Source organism: Coregonus lavaretus (genome assembly GCF_964263955.1).
Source record: "Coregonus lavaretus genome assembly, chromosome: 5".
In the NCBI taxonomy this organism is placed as follows: domain Eukaryota; kingdom Metazoa; phylum Chordata; class Actinopteri; order Salmoniformes; family Salmonidae; genus Coregonus; species Coregonus lavaretus.
Window position 1 is genome coordinate 2,641,341 of NC_139992.1, and position 18,297 is coordinate 2,659,637.

Sequence of the window (18,297 nt, forward strand, 5' to 3'; positions counted from 1 at the left end):
TGTTGGAGGCCTACACATGATGGCAACGCTTTCCCCACTGCGGTGTTAACAGTCTTTGCTACACCTAGTCATGTTGTGTCAGGGTTCTCAATAAACGCGTCATAAACCAACTCAACTGTATCTGTATGTGGTTGTTTTTAGACTCAAAGATGATCTATGATTGACTTTCAAACAAGCAGATCATAAGAAATCAAGTTTTGATAAGGCTGCAGCTTCAAAGAAGAGTGTTTATGTCAGTGTCTGCTAGATTAGAACAGGCTTTATGTCTGCTAGACTAGACAGGCTTTATGTCAGTGTCTGCTAGATTAGAACAGGCTTTATGTCAGTGTCTGCTAGATTAGAACAGGCTTTATGTCTGCTAGACTAGACAAGCTTTATGTCAGTGTCTGCTAGATTAGAACAGGCTTTATGTCAGTGTCTGCTAGATTAGAACAGGCTTTATGTCAGTGTCTGCTAGACTAGACAGGCTTTATGTCAGTGTCTGCTAGACTAGAACAGGCTTTATGTCTGCTAGACTAGACAGGCTTTATGTCAGTGTCTGCTAGACTAGAACAGGCTTTATGTCAGTGTTTGCTAGACTAGAACAGGCTTTATGTCAGTGTCTGCTAGATTAGAACAGGCTTTATGTCAGTGTCTGCTAGACTAGAACAGGCTTTATGTTAGTGTCTGCTAGACTAGAACAGGCTTTATGTCAGTGTCTGCTAGCTTAGAACAGGCTTTATGTCAGTGTCTGCTAGACTAGAACAGGCTTTATGTCAGTGTCTGCTAGATTAGAACAGGCTTTATGTCAGTGTCTGCTAGATTAGAACAGGCTTTATGTCAGTGTCTGCTAGATTAGAACAGGCTTTATGTCTGCTATACTAGACAGGCTTTATGTCAGTGTCTGCTAGACTAGAACAGGCTTTATGTCAGTGTCTGCTAGGTTAGTACAGGCCTGGAAGGTATACAGTATAGGATACGCACAGATTTTAGTAAAACTAGGAACTCATTGATGACCACACTCCACACAGGTTCAGATGGAAAAGCGATGCAGATGTTTCACACTTACATAGTTGTAAATTATTTATACATGGTCACTATGAAGAAGAAGACTACAATAATACAATATTAAATGTGTCCGCTTTGTTTTGATGTTAATCTGCGTATTTCCATAAGTGTTCTTATGAGATGAGCTTTACTACAGTTACAAAATGCCTCTGAAATGAGCAGGCCCAGACCATAGCCGTCCTTTTGCCATTTCCTCATCCCGCCACCAGATGGACACTAAAAGGACCGTGAGCGTTATATTATCAACAGGCAGTGTGGAAATGAAATGACATTTTATTTTGTCACATGCTTCAGAAACATAACAGTGAAATGCTTACTTACGGGCCCTTCCCAACAATGCAGAGAGAAAGAAAATAGAGAAATCATAGAAAAGTAAAAACATGTAATAATAAAAGTAATAATAAATACACAATCAGTAATAATAATTTGGCTATATACACGGGGGGTACCAGTCGAAGTGCAGGGGTACTAGGTAACTGAGGTAGATATGTACAGTACCAGTCAAACGTTTTTGAACACCGACTCATTCCAGGGTTTATCTTTATTTATACTGTTTTCTACATTGTAGAATAATAGTGAAGACATCAAAACTATGAAATAACACATATGGAATCAGGTAGTAACCAAAAAAGTGTTAAACAAATCAAAATATGTTTTATATTTGAGATTCTTCAAATAGCCACCCTTTGCCTTGATGACATCTTTTGCACACTCTTGGCATTCTCTCAATCAGCTTCACCTGGAAGGCTTTTCCAACAGTCTTGAAGGAGTACCCACATACAGTGAGGGGAAAAAGTATTTGATCCCCTACTGATTTTGTATGTTTGCCCACTGACAAAGACATGATCAGTCTATAATTTTAATGGTAGGTTTATTTGAACAGTGAGAGACAGAATAACAACAAAACAATCCAGAAAAACGCATGTCAAAAATGTTATAAATTGATTTGCATTTTAATGAGGGAAATAAGTATTTGACCCCTCTGCAAAACACGACTTAGTACTTGGTGGCAAAACCCTTGTTGGCAATCACAGAGGTCAGACGTTTCTTGTAGTTGGCCACCAGGTTTGCACACATCTCAGGAGGGATTTTGTTCCACTCCTCTTTGCAGATCTTCTCCAAGTCATTAAGGTTTCGAGGCTGACGTTTGGCAACTCGAACCTTCAGCTCCCTACACAGATTTTCTATGGGATTAAGGACTGGCTAGGCCACTCCAGGACCTTAATGTGCTTCTTCTTGAGCCACTCCTTTGTTGCCTTGGCCGTGTGTTTTGGGTCATTGTCATGCTGGAATACCCATCCACGACCCATTTTCAATGCCCTGGCTGAGGGAAGGAGGTTCTCACCCAAAATTTGACGGTACATGGCCCCGTCCATCGTCCCTTTGATGCGGTGAAGTTGTCCTGTCCCCTTAGCAGAAAAACACCCCCAAAGCATAATGTTTCCACCTCCATGTTTGACGGTGGGGATGGTGTTCTTGGGGTCATAGGCAGTATTCCTCCTCCTCCAAACACGGCGAGTTGAGTTGATGCCAAATAGCTTGATTTTGGTCTCATCTGACCACAACACTTTCACCCAGTTCTCCTCTGAATCATTCAGATGTTCATTGGCAAACTTCAGACGGCCCTGTATATGTGCTTTCTTGAGCAGGGGGACCTTGCGGGCGCTGCAGGATTTCAGTCCTTCATGGCGTAGTGTGTTACCAATTGTTTTCTAGGTGACTATGGTCCCAGCTGCCTTGAGATCATTGACAAGATCCTCCCGTGTAGTTCTGGGCTGATTCCTCACCGTTCTCATGATCATTGCAACTCCACGAGGTGAGATCTTGCATGGAGCCCCAGGCCGAGGGAGATTGACAGTTCTTTTGTGTTTCTTCCATTTGCGAATAATCGCACCAACTGTTGTCACCTTCTCACCAAGCTGCTTGGCGATGGTCTTGTAGCCCATTCCAGCCTTGTGTAGGTCTACAATCTTGTCCCTGACATCCTTGGAGAGCTCTTTGGTCTTGGCCATGGTGGAGAGTTTGGAATCTGATTGATTGCTTCTGTGGACAGGTGTCTTTTATACAGGTAACAAACTGAGATTAGGAGCACTCCCTTTAAGAGTGTTCTCCTAATCTCAGCTCGATACCTGTATAAAAGACACCTGGGAGCCAGAAATCTTTCTGATTGAGAGGGGGTCAAATACTTATTTCCCTCATTAAAATGCAAATCAATTTATAACATTTTTGACATGCGTTTTTCTGGATTATTTTGTTGTTATTCTGTCTCTCACTGTTCAAATAAACGTACAAAATCAGTAGGGGATCAAATACTTTTTTCCCTCACTGTATGCTGAGCACTTGTTGGCTGCTTTTCCTTCACTCTGCCGTCCGACTCATCCCAAACCATCTCAATTTGGTTGAGGTCGGGGGATTGTGGAGGCCAGGTCATCTGATGCAGCACTCCATCACTCTGCTTCTTGGTCAAATAGCCCTTACACAGCCTGGAGGTGTGTTGGGTCATTGTCCTGTTGAAAAACAAATGATAGTCCCACTAAGCCCAAACCAGATGGGATGGCATATCGCTGCAGAATGCTGTGGTAGCCATGCTGGTTAAGTGTGCCTTGAATTCTAAATAAATCACAGACAGTGTCAACAGCAAAGCACCCCCACACGATAACACCTCCTCCTTCATGCTTTACGGTGGGAAATACACATGCGGAGATCATCCGTTCACCCACACTGCGCCTTCTTGGCCCAAGCAGGTCTCTTCTTGTTATTGGTGTCCTTTAGTAGTGGTTTCTTTGCAGAAATTCGATCATGAAGGCCTAATTCACTCAGTCTCCTCTGAACAGTTGATGTTGAGATGTGTCTGTTACTTGAACTCCGTGAAGCATTTATTTCGGCTGCATTTTCTGAGGCTGGTAACTCTAATGAACTTATCCTCTGCAGCAGAGGTAACTCTGGGTCTTCCATTCCTGTGGAGGTCCTCATGAGAGCCAGTTTCATCATAACGCTTGATGGGTTTTGCAACTGCACTTGAAGAAACTTTCAAAGTTCTTGAAATGTTCTGTATTGACTGACCTTCATGTCTTAAAGTAATGATGGACTGTCGTTTCTCTTTGCTTATTTGAGCTGTTCTTGCCATAATATGGACTTGGTATTTTACCAAATAGGGGTATCTTCTGCATACCCCCCTACCTTGTCACAACACAACTGATTGGCTCAAACGCGTTAAGAAGGAAATAAATTCCACAAATTAACTTTTAAGAAGGCACACCTGTTAATTGAAATGCGTTCCAGGTGACTACCTCATGAAGCTGGTTGAGAGAATGCCAAGAGCGTGCAAAGCTGTCATCAAGTCAAAGGGTGGCTATTTGAAGAATCTCAAATATAAAATATATTTTGATTTGTTTAACACTTTTTTGGGTCACTACATGATTCCATATGTGTTATTTCATAGTTTTGATGTCTTCACTATTATTCTACAATGTAGAAAATAGTAAAAATAAAGAAAAACCCTTGAATGAGTAGGTGTTCTAAATCTTTTGACCGGTAGTGTATATATAATTAGGAATAAAGTGACAGATGGTAAACAGTAGCAGCAGCATATGTGATGAGTCAAATAAAGTTAGTGCATAAAGGGTCAACGCTGATATTCCATGTAGCTATTTGGTCAACTATTTAACTAACTATTTAGCAGTCTTATGGCTTGGGGGTAGAAGCTGTTCAGGGTCCTGTTGGTTCCAGACTTGGTGCATCGGTACTGCTTGCCGTGCGATAGCAGAGAGAACACTTTATGACTTGGGTGGCTCAGGGTTTTTACTGTTTTGTCACTCGTTCTGTGGATTACTCTCCACGCAGCCAGAGACAGTAGCCGCAGCATCGCCCTTGCACAAAAAAAAACATGCAACAGATTGGCTAGTGAAATGCACACTCGGCCCTCTGATTGGACCAGAAAACCGTCAATTAACACAGGTCGGGTGCGCTAGTGTGGTTACTAAAAGAAACACTTTTGCTGGTCCATGCTTGTGATGATAAGAAGATCCGCCGACACTGTACTCTGTTTATAAAGGTTTATTATAACAAAGAGTTTACAGCATCGAATTTTGACAGACTCCTGCAGATGTCTGGAAAACAGCCCGAGCCAATCTGATTAGCTATTCTTCCTATTCTATTGTTCAGACATGGTTTTATATCCTTTGTGACGTATTATGGTGTGATTCTAAAAAACCAATCCCAGGCCATTACATATCCTCTTTTCCAGGAATTTAGTAATGCTTTCCAGATGTTTTCCAGCACAGTAGAGTACACCATTTTGCCACATCAGCAAAATCTTAGGGCCAAGTTCCCTCTATCACACTTTCCTGCAACAATCAGCATTTGTAGACTGTTTAAGATACTACATATTCCCCCCTTCGAGACTAATTAAGTCTCGAAAACAAAAAGAATAGGATTATGACAAATAACAATTCTTGCTCTTGAGTAACTTTAACAATAAACCAAAATTAATGGAGATTAAACACATGTTTATATAGACACATTTTTGTATGTAGTGTAAATACATTATTATGGAGTGTAAATAAATTGTTATGGAGTGTAAATGAATTGTCATGGAGTGTAAATGAATTGTCATGGAGTGTAAGAGCGAAAAACCTGTCTGGCAGCTTTCATTCCAAATATCCATCAGTCAGTCAAGACAGGAAAATTCTCTCACGGCCCCTCTGCCCTAGGCGACCACCTAAGTACTCCAGATCAATTCACACATCTTCATGAATACATTTTAAGCTATGATGCAATTGAATACATATGAAAACCCCAGCAAACAAAATACAATCAAAATGTCCACATTCAGGCTGGTCGACCCATCGGACCCTCCTGTGGATTCTCTCTGTCCTTGCCTAGACCCCATATCCCTAAACTTCAACGAAATAAACAAAAACATCTGAGGTCCCCACATGTACCCAACACAGAAAACATAATTGTTCAAAAATTAATACAGAAAGAATATAACACTGGAATGTAGTCCACTACACTTCATCTCCTCCACAGTGTCGTCTTTCAATGCGACGTCGATGATGGAATCGGAACATTTCCACTCCTTCCTTGTTCCACTTCCTCCAGTCCATTCATATTGTCCATGTTTGAGTATTTGAGTCCCTCTACATATTCCCCCATATGCTTCTGGAAGAAAAGAAAATACCAAACAGTATCTTTTGCAAAACAACACATGCAAATTAAAACATCAATATCAGCAATAATATAAGAATGTATATTTAAGATTATATATCAAATGAATCACATTCCATTTCCCCCCTTTGATTCATCACAATAATATAATCGTCCCACAATCAGATATTCCAAATTTCCTAGAGTTATTTCAACCCTAGTTTTCATAACCTTTTAGTCTAACTTTTTCCAATTTTATTTTTCTCAATTTTTTTTTTTCAAAAACCCATTTCACTGATTTATTCACAAAACTCTTTCCCATTTTCTGAGGATATTAAATCGGGAAATTCCCACCTGCTTATGACTTCTTTACACAACAACTTTGCAACCGACTGAGCATCTTTTAGCTTAGTTGAACATCTTATGAACCTCTTGGTATATGAATGTAACCAAGAATAACAGTCACACATTATTTTTCAGACAGATTATGCACCTACCTATGACATAGTCAATCTATTCAAGAAAATATGGTTCCCAAAAACTATACTCCTTAGTGATTTTTATCCTAATCTCCCATTTACAACATAAGCTATCCCAAAGCTTACTAAATCATCATGGTTTCTCCAAAACAATAATTGATTGCTACTCTAACGATTTTTCTATCGTCTTCAAAACACTTGCTTTTGAAAGTCCTTCAATTTCTGGTTCAATCCCTTGGATTGCTTCATCTTTCAATGGATGCTGATTCTTCCAAGGAGGTCTGGCTCCTCAACTTTCATCTCAATTGAGCTGATTTCACAAATCCAATATCAGTACTACTTTGATATCTCAAACATTCTTGAACCTTTTTCAACATCTCTTCTTCCATAGATTCTCAATTCATCTTCACACTTCAAATATATTCATTTGTCTTCCGTACAGCTTATGACTCTCCTTGTCCTTGAGTCAAAATCATCATTTTCAGAAATCGCTGATCTTCACTCCAAGTTCTTCTCATAATTAATTGATTTTGACATAGTGAGATGTGTAACCTCTTCAGGCTGAACACAGATAAAAGCCTTTCTGCTATCCATCATCACTTCCCATAGTCCATTGTTTATTTTCACTTCAATTGTTGGATCTTTTTCTCTTCTTCTCTAATCGGTGCTATCAGTTGAAACTCCTCCTTTTCGGATCTTCTGGGCATCTCTAGAATTTTTGCTCCTTTCCCCTAAAGGTTCACCTGTCCTCCAGATGATCTTCACTTGCTCCTGTATCTTCCTCTGAAATTATTTCTTTCCAGAAACTATCTATGGATATGAAACAATTGGTACCGCTATTGGTGTCTGGTACAATTGTATTTGACCTTGTTCAGTTGAAGCTGTAGCAGTAATTGTTGATTTGGTTTACACTGATTCTGCATAACCAAAGCTTCTCTTCTCCTTCTTCTTCTCCAGTTGTATTTGATTGAGTTTTCTGAGAGTTTCTTGGTCCTGTTCTTTCTGGTTGTGTTCCTTTTTCCGGTACAGATCCACTTGATGGGCTATATGATCTGTATAGACGCCTTTTGTCATGCTTCCAAGTCCAACCACTTCTGCCAGCTTGCTCCTTACCGGTAAGGGCAGTCCCATCTGTAGTTTAGCTCTCAAGATTGACTGCTCAATTTGACTCACATCTGGATCATTTCCGGTAATATTTCTCCACACTTGATGAACTCTTGACACGTAGGCTCTCGGATTTTCTTGTTGTCCTAGTGGGTCAATCAGAATGTTGTCAGGATGCACATTTGTTGGAAACGTATCTTTCAGTGCTCTCCACAGCCGATTCCTGCTTGCAGCCAACAATTCAGGATCATTCACAGCAGTTCCCGCCCCATAGTTCCTACTATGGGGCGGCAGGTAGCTTAGTGGTTAAGAGCGTTGTGCCAGTAACCGAAAGGTCGCTGGTTCTAATCCCCGAGCCGACTAGGTGAAAAACCTGTCGATGTGCCCTTGAGCAAGGCACTTAACCCTAATTGCTCCTGTAAGTCGCTCTGGATAAGAGCGTCTGCTAAATGACCTATTTATTTATTTATGAAGTCCAGCTCTCTGAAAAATTTCTTCCATGCCTGGAATCCCAAGGAGATTAGCCAAAAGTCTCTTAATGTCTCCTATGGCAGACTGTGTTCCCACCGTAATTTCTTCCAACTTTGAAATCCAAGGATATGCTCCATCTTGAAGAGTAGGCAGCTTCTCAAGTATATCTGACATATCGGTATTCTGCAAAGGCTTATATTCTAGGTTTTGTCCTCGAATGATCACCGGCATAATTTTCTTACTAGTGCCATCTTTCCTTGGCCTCAATGTATATCTCTTCTCAGATTCTTGGGATTCTTTCCTCAGCAGCTTCTTGAGTCGTTCTTCCAGTTCTTTTACTTCTTCTAAATCATTGGCCTTATACAGGTATGATACGCATTGGTCTATATCTCTTTCTACTTCTTCTGTGTTAGTCATTGGAGGATAAAATCCTCTTGAACATGAAGCACCTTTAGTCTCCAAATCTTCATCGCTGTCTCCATCTTCATTTTCACCAGGGCTTGAATCGCTTGTATTCTTCTTCTTCCAACTTCCATCACCCCTTCTTTCCGCTCTGGCCAACCTCTGTCTGATGACAGGGTCATATCCACCCATGATCTCTTCTGAATCACTCTGATCATCATCATCATCATTATCATCATCATCATCAAGTTCCATCCTCCTTGATCTCACTCTACCCTTAGTCTCCAGACATCTCGTTGTCTTCCTGCCTTTGGAGTTTGGATTCATCTTTATGGTCGTTTCTGCTTGTCCCCTCTCTATTATTCGTTCATCCTCATCTCTGATGCAATAATCACCTTCCTGAATGATCACTGGAAGCTGAGGATAAATGTCCTTAAACTTGGCTTCTTTCTCATAAGGTGGGGGTGTTTTTGCTGAATCCATATATGAGAAAGGTGTATTGACTTCTGCAATGAGTTTTTCTGTCACCTTCACCTCTTTTGCCATTTTCTCTGCACCTCTGTCTCTCTTATCTTTTGTGTCTTTTATCAGTTTTTGTCCTTCATTTTCAAAAAGCTTAAGAACACCCAGCTCTCTTTGTCTTTTTTCTTTACGAAGTTTTCCTTTCTTCCCCTTCTTTTGATCTGTCTTATACGTGGATACAAGCACTTGCATTATCTTGATGACGTCTGGATTAAGTGTGCCTTCCAATGGCCATGGTTGTTCAATGTCAGGCCAACGTTTATTCCATTTTTCAGATAATTTTGCTATACCATTAACTAGTGGATTACTATTCTGTACTACATGAAGAGGAGTAATTGCTTTTGTAGTTTTGATGTCCTTTTTCCCCATTGTAATGCACTTGTTATGTGTTACCCTCTAGTTTTCCCCCTTTTTTTTTTTTTTTTTTTTTTTTTTTTTTTAATTAAAAAAATAATTAATCAATTAATCCAATCAATCAATTAACCAATTCAAATCAATACATCAATCAACCAATTCAATCAATCAATCAATCAATCAATAAATTCAATCAATCAATGAAATCAAATCAATCAGTCAATCAATTACCAATGAAATCAATCAATCAATTAATCCAATCAACAAACTAACCAATCAAATCAATAAACTAATCAAATCAATAAATCAATCAACTAATTTAATCAAATCAATCAATCCAACCAATCAACTAATCAATTACTAATCAAATGAATCAATCAATCAATAAATCAATCAACTAACTTAATCAAATCAATCAATCAACTAAGTAATCCAATCAAGTCAATCAATCAACAAATCAAATCAATAAATCAATCAACTAACTCAATCAAATCAATCAATCAACTAAGTAATCCAATGAAGTCAATCAATCAATAAATCAAATCAATAAATCAATCAACTAACTTAATCAAATCAATCAATCAAATAATGAATTACTAATTATTCTGTGAATTTTATTTTACCAAATTATTGATTAGTGGCAATCTTACCACATCCGATGAGGAAGAGTAAAGGAAAGTAGTCAACTCCAGAGCAATTCAAACATAAAATACCTGTACCAGCAACACTACCCAATTGCTTAATAAGCAATTAATTACCTTAATTTTACAGAATAATTTCAATGCTGGAATTCCAACACAACTCTAATCAAAACAAGTCATTGACAAAAACTGTAATGTGCAATTATCAATTACATAAATTCATCAGTCTGTTGCCAAGCTCTTGCGAAATGGTCACAACATGAAACATTCTATGTAAACACAATGTATCAATTATATCCTGTGAGGGAAAGTAGATTTGTGAATAATAACAGCACTGGCCTTAATTTGGACTGGGTTGCCGTCTCTGATGTCAGTTGATGTCAGCCCCTCCTCTCTCTCTCTCTCTCTCTGTCTCCTCCTTCTCGTCTCTCGTATGACAGAAGGACAACAGGACAAAGAAGAGTTTAGTTTATACTTTTTCCACATTCACGCTAAGAAATAAGCAAACAGCTTAACTCAGGAATATTATAAATAGCTCAATAACATTTTATTTTATTCATTTATTTTATTATTATTATTTTAAATCCGTCAATATATCTCTCATTCACCAACTCAATCGATTATCAACCAAACAGTTTTACAGTCAAGCAATAGTTAATTCAAAAGAACATTTCACTTGTGTGCAAAATTCCCCCTCCCGTTTTCTTTTTTGGCTGCACTGAAGTTGACTCTCCCAATCAGTTCAGTGCAGGGGAGTGGCTAAAGTCATAAATCCTACGCGTGCGCAGTTCAGTCACCAATGTGATTTCAGAGTGTAAGGACCTATAAACAGACCCGCTGTTGCTCCGGTCTCTCCTCCCATAGACAATAACACTGAAGACTTTAACAGAGCTCACAAACTGAACACATAGAACATACAAGACATACAATAAGACTTAAGACATTAACAGAGCTCACAAACTGAACACATAGAACATACAAGACATATCCAACTTCGAAGTTTGTTATCACTTATCTGCAGATTTATAGTAATGACGTTATGAAATATAAAACATCTCTATACACTCTTAGAAAGTCCTCCCTGTAGGCTCATGATTCGTTAGTAAACGTTCTCTTTTTATAGAGACTCATAAGATCTTTAAACTTATAGTCCTTCCAGGGGGCTCATAGTTTATATAGTTTAAGAATTACAAACGTTCTCACAAACAGAGACTCATAAGATATTTAACCTTAACTGTGTTGTAGGGGTTTTAACTTTTTACTCTAGGGGCTTAACATTTGAAAACATAAATACCTAAAACATTTATTTACAAGAGACTAAAAAACTCTGGTCAAAGCCTTAGTCGACACACATCTGGAACTCATCAAGCACGCAGCCACACTCACTCTTGTTTCGCACACACATGCTGACAGAGAAATGCGCTTTTCCTCCATTCAGACACACACACAGAGAGAAATTGGATCCATCTCGCCGTTCCTATTTCTTTATATTCCATTTGCTAAATTTCTGCTACCTTCCGGTTTTAGACATTCAAAAGAGAGGATTACTTCAGACAGATGTTTCGTCAAACAAATTCAGAGCGGTAAACTTACAATTGAATATATTGTCTTAAACCAGCAGTCCCGAGAACTGACTTGAGAGTCAATCTAATAACTATCAAGATTTATGGCCCATCTCTAATGATCGCCTCGTTTGAGGGCTTCCTTAAATTAACGGCGCCCTAAAAGTATACTCATTTACTTATTCCTGGCCTTATTTCTTCATAATGTTCCTGAACACTCTCTCACACACTTTTTCCCAAGCCAAAATATGTGTGCCCAGTGTCAATAATGTCTATAGACTCTCCCCCCTTTCTGCGTTGTTCTCAACGCAAACTAATTTAGAAAATTTAGAACGGAATTCTTATCACACAGCAAAAAGAACCAGCAAAATGCACGCATAAGTAATTTTAACGGTACATCTCTAACGCACACACTCTGGACTCACAAAACGACCAGCGCCCAATGATTTAGTGATAAAAACTTACCCTTAGTTGCCGGCTTCCTGAGAGGTAGTCGTTTTGTAGCCCAGGAATGGAATGCAAAGAAGAGACATAGCACGTCCCAAAGAACAATAAAACAAAAACCTCGTCGCCATTAAATGTGGTTACTAAAAGAAACACTTTTGCTGGTCCATGCTTGTGATGATAAGAAGATCCGCCGACACTGTACTCTGTTTATAAAGGTTTATTATAACAAAGAGTTTACAGCATCGAATTTTGACAGACTCCTGCAGATGTCTGGAAAACAGCCCGAGCCAATCTGATTAGCTATTCTTCCTATTCTATTGTTCAGACATGGTTTTATATCCTTTGTGACGTATTATGGTGTGATTCTAAAAAACCAATCCCAGGCCATTACATATCCTCTTTTCCAGGAATTTAGTAATGCTTTCCAGATGTTTTCCAGCACAGTAGAGTACACCATTTTGCCACATCAGCAAAATCTTAGGGCCAAGTTCCCTCTATCACACTTTCCTGCAACAATCAGCATTTGTAGACTGTTTAAGATACTACACTAGCAAACAGATTGCTGATTTGCTTCACAGCTATAGGATCGGGTGCGGCGCAAATGTCAAATTGTAGGGAGAGAGAGGATTGCCATGAATGAATATGCAGCTCCAAAAATTGTTTGGGGTGATCAAGAATATTAAGGGACTGTACGTTATTTATAATGAGGGATACCTGGAGAAAATCTGCCCTTTCTTCAGTAAAATATATTTTAACCCGACCCTTCCTGTATGCTTGAAAAGAAAACAAGTGACCCTCCCCTATACCCCAAATAATAATTAAAACACAAAGTGGGTAGCAGAGAACATGCCTACTGTTTACCCTCACTCCTAGGACAGGCCAGAGCCTTAGATATACCGTTTTAGAAGTGGTTCTTCGTTTTTGTAAGCATTACATGGCAAAGTAGCCAGACGTTGTGGATTCGCAGACCACCGTGGACAAGGGTAGGTGTGAAAAGATCATCATTATAATAAAAAGCTCTGCATGAATCTATCATCTTATTTGCGGTCTGAGAAAAAATAGCCTTTTATAAACTAATTTCATGCAATTCTTCGTCATTTTACACAACTGGAGACAAGCAGAATCTATTTTAAATACCACAACAGAGCGTGACAACGAATGAGCGCATGCTGCAGCACCGGAGACGTTTTTGATTTCTATACAGGCTACTGTTAACAAAATAGGATAGTCTAAGTGTGGAACAGTGCTAATGTTGTCAATCAAACTATACACATTTAGCGTGACAGAACCAGTTACAACTGAAGTATCTGATCATCGATGAATTAGAGAAAAAGCCATTCGTTTTTTAACACAGCAGCCGTATATCATCAGGTAGGCCTATATGCATAAATTAAAAATTTATTCCATGATATTGTTGTTGCAAAATAGATTTGTGTTGACTCTGATTAGGGCGTGGGAATATAAGAGTATTTGCTAGGCTAAATTAACAAACTAGGCATGCATCGCTCACCGCATGATCCTCAAACCAAAGACTGGCCAAACTCATGTTCCTAAATGTGAATTCAAAGGCACTGTATAGCCTAATAATGACTGTATAGCCTAATAAGGCATTTTTCTTTTCATTGCTTTTTATTCTAAGTAATACAGCCTAAATGCAAAATGTATAGGCATGTTGTTGAAGTGCTGTTGTTGATGCGTTGTTGAAATGCTGAGCCCTCCTGCCAGCATGCAGCTGTCACAATGCTTCACAATTTGTTTCTTAAATGGCAGGCTATAGCCTTGAAATAATAATAATAATAATAATAATAATAATAATAATAATAATAATAATATAGCCTAGATAATCTATTTTTGTTCCTTCTTAGGCTACCTGGCTTGTTCCTGACTGATTTAGAGTTAGCATGTTGTTTAATAACCTATTGAACTGTTGAACTTCAAGTTACAGAATCACACATTACTTCCCTAGCAAAGTCTATTTTTTTTTGTCTCCTTGGCTATAGAAGGTTGTAGCGCAGCCACTGAATTTCATAGACAAACCAAAGATGTCCCATGTGCGTCGGAGTCATGTCTTTCCCCGGCATTTTACAGCTTGTTTCTAGCATTGCGGACTAAAGCGTCGTTATAGATCCCGTCACATGATCAGGTCCATAATGTTTTTTTCTTAATCTTAAGCTAACAAGGGGTAGGCCTATGCTTTTAGACATTTTCTTTAATAAAAGCCACAATAACCGAACATACACCCTCAATTCAAGCTATGGCTTTAATTTAACTTAATAATAAGAATATGCCATTTAGCAGACGCTTTTATCCAAAGCGACTTACAGTCATGCGTGCATACATTTTTGTGTATGGGTGGTCCCGGGGATCGAACCCACTACCTTGGCGTTACAAGCGCCGTGCTCTACCAGCTGAGCTACAGCAACCTTAACACACCAAGCCCTTCACTGACACAGATATTTAAGGAGTGCATGGTGACTGAAGGAATTGGCTGACAAAATCTATGGATATTAGACTATCGGCTCTATTTTAACAAACCTAAAGCAATAGTAAATCTAAGCGCTGGTGATGTACTGGTCCGTACGCACTACCCTCTGTAGCGCCTTGTGGTCGGAGGCCGAGCAGTTGCCACATCCGACGAGCATCAGAGCCGGTGTAGTAGGATTAAATCTTAGTCCTGTATTGACGCTTTGCCTGTTTGATGGTTCGTCGGAGGGCATAGCGGGATTTCTTATAAGTAACCTTTTTTTGCACATGATGTTTCCGCCATCGTTTCCTATGACCGAAAAGAGCTTCTGCACATCAGAACAGCGATCACTTACCTCGATTTTGGATGAAAAATTCTACTTCAATGACTCGGCCCTGAAGAACTGTAATATCCTATTAGAGACTATCCTATCAACGGGACAATGTGTGAGGAGTAAAGGTGATCTTTATTTTTTTTGCCTCTAGTTGCACAGGTGACATTGCTGATAGAAATTAAGTAAGAAGGATTTCAGTTTTCCTTCACTAAAATCACTGGCCACTAGGGGCGCTGGATGAGCATTTTCTTGTTTGCTTGTGGCCCTATACAGCTGGTTGAGTGCGGTCTTAGTGCCAGCATCGGTTTGTGGTGGTAAGTAGACATCTACGAAAAAATATAGATGAAAAATATGTTACAAGGTCCCCGCGCCTCCCCCGTTGTGTAGGAAGGAGCAAGGGGAGGGGTGAGAGATAGTTCAAATGATAGGAATATCATTAAATGTATGCTTATCAACGATATCAAGTATTTGTTTTATTAATTGGGGGCCTAATAAGAGAACAGTTAAAGAAATTGAATAGCGAACTGAAATGGCAATAGAGCTGTGAAAATTGAGTTGAGGACAAAGGAGAATAATTTATGGCTCTGGTTAGCGGATTTTTTTTTTAGAAAGTCCAGCGAGTTAGATTGAGCTGTAAGATTTCAAGTAGAGGTCTAAATACTTGACTGGAAGGCAGTGCTTTGATAAATTCTAATTGTTATTACTTTATTCGATAGGTTGCTGAACACCAGTGGTGTATGCAAATAGTTGGTGAATTCTAGAACGATAATTTATTTTTGTTACGGGGACCAGGGGATGCAAGTAGCTTTAGCTATTATGCTGAGGGAATAGCACCAACCTATAGTGGGTTCTAGATTTGTTAAATAAACAAACTTATATTTTAAACTAAAGTAATGCAATAGGCTGCAATTATAACATTATCAGGAAAAGGCACAATTTAATGTGAAATAGTTATTACAATTATTATGAATAGTTATTACAGTTATTATCATTGATCCAGTAATGATAGAAGGATAGTAGAGGAAAGGCAAGGGATTAAATCTCATTTAGGGAAAGAAGAAGAGTATGAAGATATATTAGGGAGAAAATACCATTAACTGAGAGATATAAAACGTTTAGCTGAAAAACACAATATGAATAATTTACCTTACGCCCTAATATAGACATTAGACCACACCAGAAGTAGAGATGGCAGGATCACCAGTAGCAATCATGAAGAGAAGGTTCCCAGAAAATAGTGAAGATATTGGTAATATCTCTAACAAATGAGAAAAAGGACCAGAAAGATAGTAACTAAATGGCCAAAGGAGGGAACATTTGATGTAACCGTGATTGTATTGGCTAAAAAAATGAAATATGACATTTACAGGGGGGACAGGAACAATAGAAGGGGAGACAGATTTTCCTAGGGGGTTGATCAAATAATTGATAATGGATCATTTGAGATGAGATCACATGTAGCAGATTTAGGGTAATCAATTAAATAATCATTGTATACTCGAGGAATTTTGAGTGGTTTTATGGATTAGTTATGAGGAATTAGATTGATACAAACAATTATTGATGGGTTAGGACTGGGGATATCTGTATCATGTTTTGTGTGTACTACCATCTTTAGATTACTGATGGTAATTTAAGGTTAACAAAATGTATCACCACACCCATATGTCAGACGTTTTGTGCCCCACAGGTGAACTAAAGGAGAAGGTGACCCACTCTATCTAACCAGGTGACTGGTGAGCATCCAGTCCCTAAAGAAGAAAAACTTGAAGCAGGCCTGTTGGGAAGGGCCCTATCAGGTTATATTGGTCACTGCCTTTGCCCGACCTATCATCACTGTAGTGTGTTCTCAGGGTGTGAGTATGGGGTAGTACCAAGCAGAAAGACTGAGGACAGGAGAGGGTTGGCGGTTTTTGGGTATATGGATAACTTGAGTTGCATCATAGTCTCGGTAATGGTCTTGACATGTCAAGATCCACCACCAATTACGCTATGCCCTTACCATTGTTAAGAAGTAAAAGAGAAGAGAAGCGACCCGACATACTGACCGTCAAGGACGAGTGGCCTACAAAATGGAAGTCAGAAAAGGGCAGACTGTCAGATTCAAAATAAGGGTTAGGGACGTAGCCAACGGGTGGGGTACATGTCAATAAGCAAATTGGGATTATAAAATCCTATTATATTCGTGTTCGGCCCCCACGGCGGATTGTTCCTAGACTCAAGTGTTTAAATACACTTGGGGACGGGGATATGAGACCGAGGGGGACTGAACATCCAGATAGGGGGTAAAGAGAAACAAAGACATCACCAATTATCAATCGGAGATTTAAGTTCGGAAGCACAGGAAAGAATTCTAAACCTTACAGCCCCTGTAACCGATGTGTGGTGGGCGTGTGCCAGTAAAGGCAGTGTAAGGCAGAGAATTCCAAAGGGGTGGCTAGATACATGCGCCCTGGTTCTACTGGTTCAGCTAGTTAGAATTAGTTACCAGGAACCAAGGATTAAACAGATGTAGGAGGAGTTTTAACAAGAAGGAGAATAGCCCTATTTAGATGGATGCGATTGGGATACCAAGGGGGGTATCGGATGGATACCGAGCTATGAAACAATTAGGGGAAGGGTTTACTACCACGTTCTTTTGGTGGGTGACAATAAACAAAATTGTGAATTGGATTAATTATATCTATTACGACCATCAACGATTTATTGGCTGGACTAGGGATGCAACAGAAGGGATCTTTGAACAATTATCCGCCATCTCACTCCTATGACTTAGTAAAAAGAGGTTGGCTCTAGATCAGGCAGAAAGGGGTGGTGTCTATAGAATGGTAAGCCATTGTTGTACGTTTATCCCTAACAATACCAGTCCTGACGGGAGTATCTCTAAAGCCCTAGTTGGTTTAGATAAACTATCAGCTGAAATGAAGAGCATGGCTGGAATGGAGGGAAACCGGACTGTTCTCCTGGTTGGGGGAGTGGTTTGGTAAGTATGCTGCACTGGTGGTTACTGGATTTCTGACCCTAGTAGTTGTGTTTCTAATATTAATGTGCTGTGCTGCCTGTGTAATTCCTTGTCTGAGAAAGTCTGTTACAGATGTCGTGCATGCGGCTGGTATGATGCCCCTCCTAGGGGCTCAAGAAGGGGATGCAGACACTGAGATGAAGCTGACTGAGGATGACCCTTGGTTTGCTATTGGTGAGGTGGTGGAGTGACACCCTAGAGGGTGTCTAAAGGGGGCCAAAGTTTACTTCACTGTTTATGTTTTATGCTTTATTAATCAAGTTAACCATTGTGAATGTTTGTCTTTCCTTATGTGAAGGT

General features: G+C 39.4%; 1 protein-coding gene across 1 annotated transcript in view; it reads left to right on the top strand.

Moving 5' to 3' along the window:
- Window positions 1–108, top strand: part of LOC311129812 (tubulin alpha chain-like) — a 4,108-nt gene extending 4,000 nt beyond the window's left edge. The window contains exon 4 of the mRNA XM_084162267.1: window positions 1–108. This exon is cut by the window's left edge and continues 1,019 nt beyond it. The gene's annotated coding sequence lies outside the window, so the exon portion shown is untranslated.
- The last annotated feature ends 18,189 nt before the right edge of the window (window positions 109–18,297 follow it).